This window comes from Stegostoma tigrinum, chromosome 5, assembly GCF_030684315.1.
Source record: "Stegostoma tigrinum isolate sSteTig4 chromosome 5, sSteTig4.hap1, whole genome shotgun sequence".
Taxonomy (NCBI): Eukaryota; Metazoa; Chordata; class Chondrichthyes; order Orectolobiformes; family Stegostomatidae; genus Stegostoma; species Stegostoma tigrinum.
In genome coordinates, this window is record NC_081358.1 from 66,441,313 (window position 1) to 66,449,165 (window position 7,853).

Consider the following 7,853-nt stretch of genomic DNA (forward strand, 5'->3'; position numbering starts at 1 on the left):
TACCATGGCCGATCCACCTAGACTGCACATCTTTGGACTGTGGGAGGAAACCGGAGCACCCGAAGGAAACCCATGCAGACATGGGGAGAATTGCAAACTCCACACAGACAGTTGCCCAAGGGTGGGATCGAACCCAGGGGTCCCTGGCACAGTGAGGCTGCAGTGCTAGCCACTGAGCCACCGTGCCGCCTATATATGTATAATAGCTTTTCCTTTTCAAGAGGAAAAGTATTCAAAAATCAATAACGCCCCACTAAAAACAAAACCCTGCTCTAATAATTCTTATTTCAGATACATATTGTTATAGCATTGGGACATGACATAGCACACTCCAACCAGCTCCTAACTGTCACCGTCTAGGACTGGAATTATTGATTGAGGCAATGGGCCAGTCCACAAGCTGGTGGCAGCTCTACCTCAGCCATTTTAGAGGCTCAAACTGATTTAAAGCTAATCAGAAAGTAATTGCCTAGTATGAGGTTCTCAAGGCATATTAAATGCACATAATGCCTGCAAGACCTTCTAGTAGTCAGGAGTCATTTGTCCACAACCGGAAACAACACAAGCAGCAACGGCCACTGCAGGAGGTGCTGTAAGGGGAACAGCCATGAAACCGTGGAAGGCAGATAGTGTGGAGGTCTTGACAAGGGGTGAATAGAGAACTGTCCTTAGCACAATTTGTTTCCTTTATTAGACACGGAGCCTGGTGTCTTACCAAGAGGGCTCTACACTCCACCATAGTATTCCAAGAGCTGGTCAGATGGAGGCCGTTGTGATCATCAATTCATACACCAGACCGAAATGAGGAAGTTGGGAAGTTGATGATCTCTCTACCCCACAACTATCTGTCCTACTTTATGATGGCGTACAACATCTCCAGTATGCATCTAGGGTGTTAATTAATAAATCCAGCCTTGGGACACCATGACTCTATATTATCACCCATGGACTAAAGTGGAATTGATGGCAAATATTATATTTTAAGTAATAATTTACATGTATTTGCACAATTGCCTCCTGGGGTTTCCTCAAAAGGCACGCCTCTGGGACTTTCTAATGTATTTATGAATAACAAAATGTCCATCCATTCCTCTCAAAGCAAGCATCATCAGGGAGGGGGCTATGGCAGGAATTCCATCTCATCGAAGTTCTCGACAGTCTTGCTCATTCTGTACATGACATATCTTGAGGCTGCTTCGCCAATTTCATCAAGATAAATGGATGATTCTCTGTAAAGCAATAACTCAGTCTGCATTGTGTCTCCCCAGTGTACAGGAAACCAGGTTGTGAGCAGCAAATACAGTCAACTTGATTCAGTAAAGTAAATTGCTGGTTCACCTGTAAGGTGTGCCTTTGGCCTTGGGTAGTGAGGGCAGGTATTATACCTTCTGTGATAGGACATAGAACTGTACAGTGCAGGAATGGGCCTTTTGGCCCATGATTTTATGCTGAACATGATGCCAAATTAAACTAATCCTTTTCTGTCTGTCTTTGGTCTATAATCGCTCCATTTTCTGCATATTTTCTTGTGTTTATCTAAAAGTCTCCAAAATGGCCCAAACGTATATACCTCCACCACTACCCCTGGCAGCATGATCCACACTTCTACTACTCTGGGTAAAATAAAATTCTCCCCTCTCATGTAAACTAAATGCATGCCCCCTAGTTTTCAACATTTCAACTCTGGGAAAGAGATTCTGACTGTCAATCCTATCGATGCATCGCATAATTTTCTAGACTTCTACCAAGTCTCCTCTCAGCCTCCACTGCTCCAGAGATAACAAACCAGCTTTTTCAAGCTTCTCCTCTAATCTAGACAGCATCCTGGTAAACCTCTTCTTTGCCCTCTCCAAAGCCTGAACATCCTTCTTGTAATGTGGCGACCAAAATTGAATGCAGTACTCTAAGTGCGACCTAACCGAAATCTTATAAAACTGCAACATGACATCCTGCCTCTTGAATGCAATTCCCCAACCAATAAAGGCAAACATGTCATACTCCTTCTTCACCATCTTATGTACTTGCAGGGAGTTATGCACTTAAACTCCAAGATTCCTCTGTTCACTGCTCAGGGTGTTGCCATTAACTGTATATTTTTTCTTAGCATTTGATCATCTGAAGACCAGCACCTCATATTTACCCAGATTAAACTCCTTCCGCCATTTGTCCGCCCATATATGATTCTATGATATCTGCAACTGATTGTTTGAATAGGTGCAATGAGGGTGTGGGGAGTTGGTACGAGTGGATCAGGGTGCCCTGGATAGAACGGTCCCTGTGGAAAGCTGACAAGGGAGGGGAGGAGAATGTTTGTTTAGTGGTGGCTCCCTGCAGGGGTAGCAGAAATGGCAGCTTTCATTCTCTTGGATGTAAATGCTACTGACTGTTTTTTTTGTTTGATTTCCAGCAACTGGATTTCTTTGTTTTTTTGTTTTAGGTTTTTATTCTGAAGCTGTACTTTCTGTAAAAGCGCAAAACAAGTCTGAACAAGCTCATGATACTCAGCAGTGTCTCATGACTCACCTTCTTAGAAAAATAACTACACTGTCCAAATATACCAACTATAATAGATATCAACTGGAAGACCAGGTCAGATGTTAGGAATCCTGAAGCAAACAAATCACTTCCTGACTTCCAAAGCCTGTCCACAATCTACAAAACATGTCAGGAGTGCGATGAAATACTTCCTACCTGCCTGGATAATTGACACCATCTATGTCAAAGCATCTTGTTTAATTAGCATCACATTCACATTCAGTCCCTGCACCATCAACACTAAGCACACAATGTTGCTGCTGTCTACAAGATGTATTCCAGGAATTCACCAAGGCTCCTTAGGCAACGTGATTCAAACCCACTGTCACCACCACTTGGAAGAATAAACACATCAGATAAATGGCAATACCACCATATGTAAAGTTTCCCTCCAAGTAACTCTCAGTTTTGATTTGGAAATGTTCCTTCGGTATCACTGGGTTAAAATCCTGGAGCTCCCTCCCTAACTGCCTTGTGGATCCACATACAGTAAATGGACTACAGTACAAGAAGGCAAGATAATAAAATGTGAGGCTGGATGAACACAGCAGGCCAAGCAGCATCTCAGGAGCACAAAAGCTGACGTTTCGCGCCTAGACCCTTCATCAGAGAGGGGGATGGGGGGAGGGAACTGGAATAAATAGGGAGAGAGGGGGAGGCGGACCGAAGATGGAGAGTAAAGAAGATAGGTGGAGAAGGTGTGGGTGGGGAGGTAGGGAGGGGATAGGTCAGTCCAGGGAAGACGGACAGGTCAAGGAGGTGGGATGAGGTTAGTAGGTAGCTGGGGGTGCGGCTTGGGGTGGGAGGAAGGGATGGGTGAGAGGAAGAACCGGTTAGGGAGGCAGAGACAGGTTGGACTGGTTTTGGGATGCAGTGGGTGGGGGGGAAGAGCTGGGCTGGTTGTGTGGTGCAGTGGGGGGAGGGGATGAACTGGGCTGGTTTAGGGATGCAGTGGGGGAAGGGGAGATTTTGAAACTGGTGAAGTCCACATTGATACCATATGGCTGCAGGGTTCCCAGGCGGAATATGAGTTGCTGTTCCTGCAACCTTCGGGTGGCATCATTGTGGCAGTGCAGGAGGCCCATGATGGACATGTCATCAAGAGAATGGGAGGGGGAGTGGAAATGGTTTGCGACTGGGAGGTGCAGTTGTTTGTTGCGAACTGAGCGGAGGTGTTCTGCAAAGCGGTCCCCAAGCCTCCGCTTGGTTTCCCCAATGTAGAGAAAGCCGCACCGGGTACAGTGGATGCAGTATACCACATTGGCAGATGTGCAGGTGAACCTCTGCTTAATGTGGAATGTCATCTTGGGGCCTGGGATGGGGGTGAGGGAGGAGGTGTGGGGACAAGTGTAGCATTTCCTGCGGTTGCAGGGGAAGGTGCCGGGTGTGGTGGGGTTGGAGGGCAGTGTGGAGCGAACAAGGGAGTCACGGAGAGAGTGGTCTCTCCGGAAAGCAGACAGGGGTGGGGATGGAAAAATGTCTTGGGTGGTGGGGTCGGATTGTAAATGGCGGAAGTGTCGGAGGATAATGCGTTGTATCCGGAGGTTGGTAGGGTGGTGTGTGAGAACGAGGGGGATCCTCTTGGGGCGGTTGTGGCGGGGGCGGGGTGTGAGGGATGTGTCGCGGGAAATGCGGGAGACGCGGTCAAGGGCGTTCTCAATCACCGTGGGGGGGAAGTTGCGGTCCTTAAAGAACTTGGACATCTGGGATGTGCGGGAGTGGAATGTCTTATCGTGGGAGCAGATGCGGCGGAGGCGGAGGAATTGGGAATAGGGGATGGAATTTTGCAGGAGGGTGGGTGGGAGGAGGTGTATTCTAGGTAGCTGTGGGAGTCGGTGGGCTTGAAATGGACATCAGTTACAAGCTGGTTGCCTGAGATGGAGACTGAGAGGTCCAGGAAGGTGAGGGATGTGCTGGAGATGGCCCAGGTGAACTGAAGGTTGGGGTGGAAGGTGTTGGTGAAGTGGATGAACTGTTCGAGCTCCTCTGGGGAGCAAGAGGCGGCGCCGATACAGTCATCAATGTACCGGAGGAAGAGGTGGGGTTTGGGGCCTGTGTAGGTGCGGAAGATGGACTGTTCCACGTAACCTACAAAGAGGCAGGCATAGCTGGGGCCCATGCGGGTGCCCATGGCCACCCCCTTAGTCTGTAGGAAGTGGGAGGAGTCAAAAGAGAAGTTGTTGAGTGTGAGGACGAGTTCCGCTAGGCGGATGAGAGTGTCGGTGGAGGGGGCCTGGTCGGGCCTGCGGGACAGGAAGAAGCGGAGGGCCTTGAGGCCATCTCCATGCGGAATGCAGGTGTACAGGGACTGGACGTCCATGGTGAATATGAGGTGTTGGGGGCCAGGGAATTGGAAGTTCTGGAGGAGGTGGAGGGCGTGGGTGGTGTCACGGACATAGGTGGGGAGTTCCTGAGATGACATTCCACATTAAGCAGAGGTTCACCTGCACATCTGCCAATGTGGTATACTGCATCCACTGTACCCGGTGCGGCTTTCTCTACATTGGGGAAACCAAGCGGAGGCTTGGGGACCGCTTTGCAGAACACCTCCGCTCAGTTCGCAACAAACAACTGCACCTCCCAGTCGCAAACCATTTCCACTCCCCCTCCCATTCTCTTGATGACATGTCCATCATGGGCCTCCTGCACTGCCACAATGATGCCACCCGAAGGTTGCAGGAACAGCAACTCATATTCCGCCTGGGAACCCTGCAGCCATATGGTATCAATGTGGACTTCACCAGTTTCAAAATCTCCCCTTCCCCCACTGCATCCCTAAACCAGCCCAGTTCATCCCCTCCCCCCACTGCACCACACAACCAGCACAGCTCTTCCCCCCCACCCACTGCATCCCAAAACCAGTCCAACCTGTCTCTGCCTCCCTAACCGGTTCTTCCTCTCACCCATCCCTTCCTCCCACCCCAAGCCGCACCCCCAGCTACCTACTAACCTCATCCCACCTCCTTGACCTGTCCGTCTTCCCTGGACTGACCTATCCCCTCCCTACCTCCCCACCCACACCTTCTCCACCTATCTTCTTTACTCTCCATCTTCGGTCCGCCTCCCCCTCTCTCCCTATTTATTCCAGTTCCCTCCCCCCATCCCCCTCTCTGATGAAGGGTCTAGGCCCGAAACGTCAGCTTTTGTGCTCCTGAGATGCTGCTTGGCCTGCTGTGTTCATCCAGCCTCACATTTTATTATCTTGGAATCTCCAGCATCTGCAGTTCCCATTATCTCTGGTACAAGAAGGCAGCTCACTATCACTTTCTCAAGGACAACAAAGAATGAATAATAAATGTTGACCCAGCCAGTGACATTCAAGAATTAATCTCTTTAAACGCTGTAATTTTGTAGCCTAGCTAATAAACAAATAGAAATTTGAGTATTTTATGCTTCACTTAGATGGCCATATCAACATTTAATTATTGCAATTTTACTACTTGCAATAAGAATAACTAAATTTGACAGCCAAGTTACTAAGAACATGTACAGTTAATCATTTGTTTCTAGCACTTACACCACTCAAAGGAGGGAAATACCTTTTTTTGGATGAGCAAATTATAGAAGGTGAAAGTGTTCAAGTTTTTGCAATCACATATCATAAAGTATTAGCCATGATTAAGTAACGAGTGGTATGTTTTTCAAGAGTTCTAACTCTGAACAGAGTTAATAATCACATTACAGAGAGCCCAATATGGAAATGAACTTTCCTTCCACTGACTGTGCTCGGGAAAGGAGTCAACATAATCGAAAACCCCTCCCACTGTGATCATACTCTATTCTACCTTCTTCTGTCAAACAGAATATAGGAAAGTTTGAAAACACATCCCAACAGATTCAAGAATAGCTTCTTCTCTGCTTTATTAGACTTTTGAAGGGACCTCTCATACATTAAAGCTGATCTTTCTCTGCACCTTCTCTGTAGCTGTAACACTATATTCTGCATTCTGTTCTATTACTCTGACATACTTATAAAAGGTATGATAGCATGCCTGGATAGCATGCAAAACAATACATTTCACTGTATCCCAGTATGTGTGACAATAACATCTCCAATCAATTCAATAACTGCAGCTTTAGAGTTGATAATAGTAAAGGATTTTTTTGTCAATTATAATTTTACAGACTGTTTAATGCCTCAGAAACATATCATTCTAAATAGATATTTTGACAGATCCTTCAATGTAGACTTTGTTTACTAAATTCACAAAGTATAAAAATCAACAGAAATGCTGCCAATGACATTGCCTATAAGTAAATATCATTAATGTTCAGTGCCAGCAACTTAGATGCCAGATTTTTTTAAAAATACAAGCACTTACCAAATACAATACTGCAATTAGCTGACGTTATAGGAGTCTAATACATTGCACACTATGCTTTCCAGTTTTATACTGCATACGGTTAACTTCAGTCAATTGCCTACTGCCATCTTCAATAATTGTTTGCAAGACTTATTTTGAGCCTTACAATCCAAGAAACAACAGAATCAATTTGCTTAATCTAATCTCAAACTAATCTCAATCACCAAAGCTCACACACACACGGTCTAAATTCTGCGAACAGAAATGATACAAAGACTTTGAACATTTATCAAATTCATTTTTCTATTGTAATATAAATATTAATATTTTAAACTGGTTGGTTAACAAAATAATTGCATTATAATAAGTGTAAACTTTTCTATCACATGACACATTATACAATCATAAGTAGTAAGTAGTGAAAGATATGGACACTGATATCTAATCTGAAATAAATTCAAAATGGTGAACAATAAAGCTCTGTTTCAGAGTGCTAACATTTTTATATTATTGATATTAGGTTTGCGTAATTTTCAAACCATCAAATAAATAGCTCACACTTTGTAAATATAGACAAGACCTTTAACTGTATCACTAACTGCCAGCAATATAATCTTAGACATCATTTAATAGGGTAAGTGCTCATTCATTTTAAAATCTATTATAGTTTTTAAAAAGTGAGAACCATATTAAGTTAGAGGAACAGATGGGACTTTATCTTAAAACTAATCTGCTTTCGTGCATTTTTTTTACTAGGGATTACGAGGTATTATTGTAGAACACCCTTCAGAAGACGACATTACTCAACATTTGTCTTTCTGACTTTGTTACAAAATGTCAACTGGATTTTAAATTAGTCATATTTTTCAGCATGACTTGATTTAGATTATTGCAGATTTACAGATGCGTATTTGGTGTATAGTATGTAGCTCACTTCTATACAAACGAATGCATTGCAGTATATGTACAAGAAGTTATTTATGGTGATTCTACTCAAAATAAGACGCTTTAATT

At 44.8% G+C, this 7,853-nt stretch overlaps 1 protein-coding gene across 8 annotated transcripts in view; it reads right to left on the reverse strand.

Moving 5' to 3' along the window:
• Positions 1 to 6,965, reverse strand: part of LOC125451593 (oxygen-regulated protein 1-like) — a 179,394-nt gene extending 172,429 nt beyond the window's left edge. For all 8 annotated transcript variants that reach the window (XR_009445759.1, XR_009445758.1, XM_048528871.2 and 5 more), the window contains exon 1: positions 6,858 to 6,965. The gene's annotated coding sequence lies outside the window, so the exon portion shown is untranslated. The remainder of the gene's footprint in view (positions 1 to 6,857) is intronic.
• Between the last annotated feature and the right edge of the window lie 888 nt (positions 6,966 to 7,853).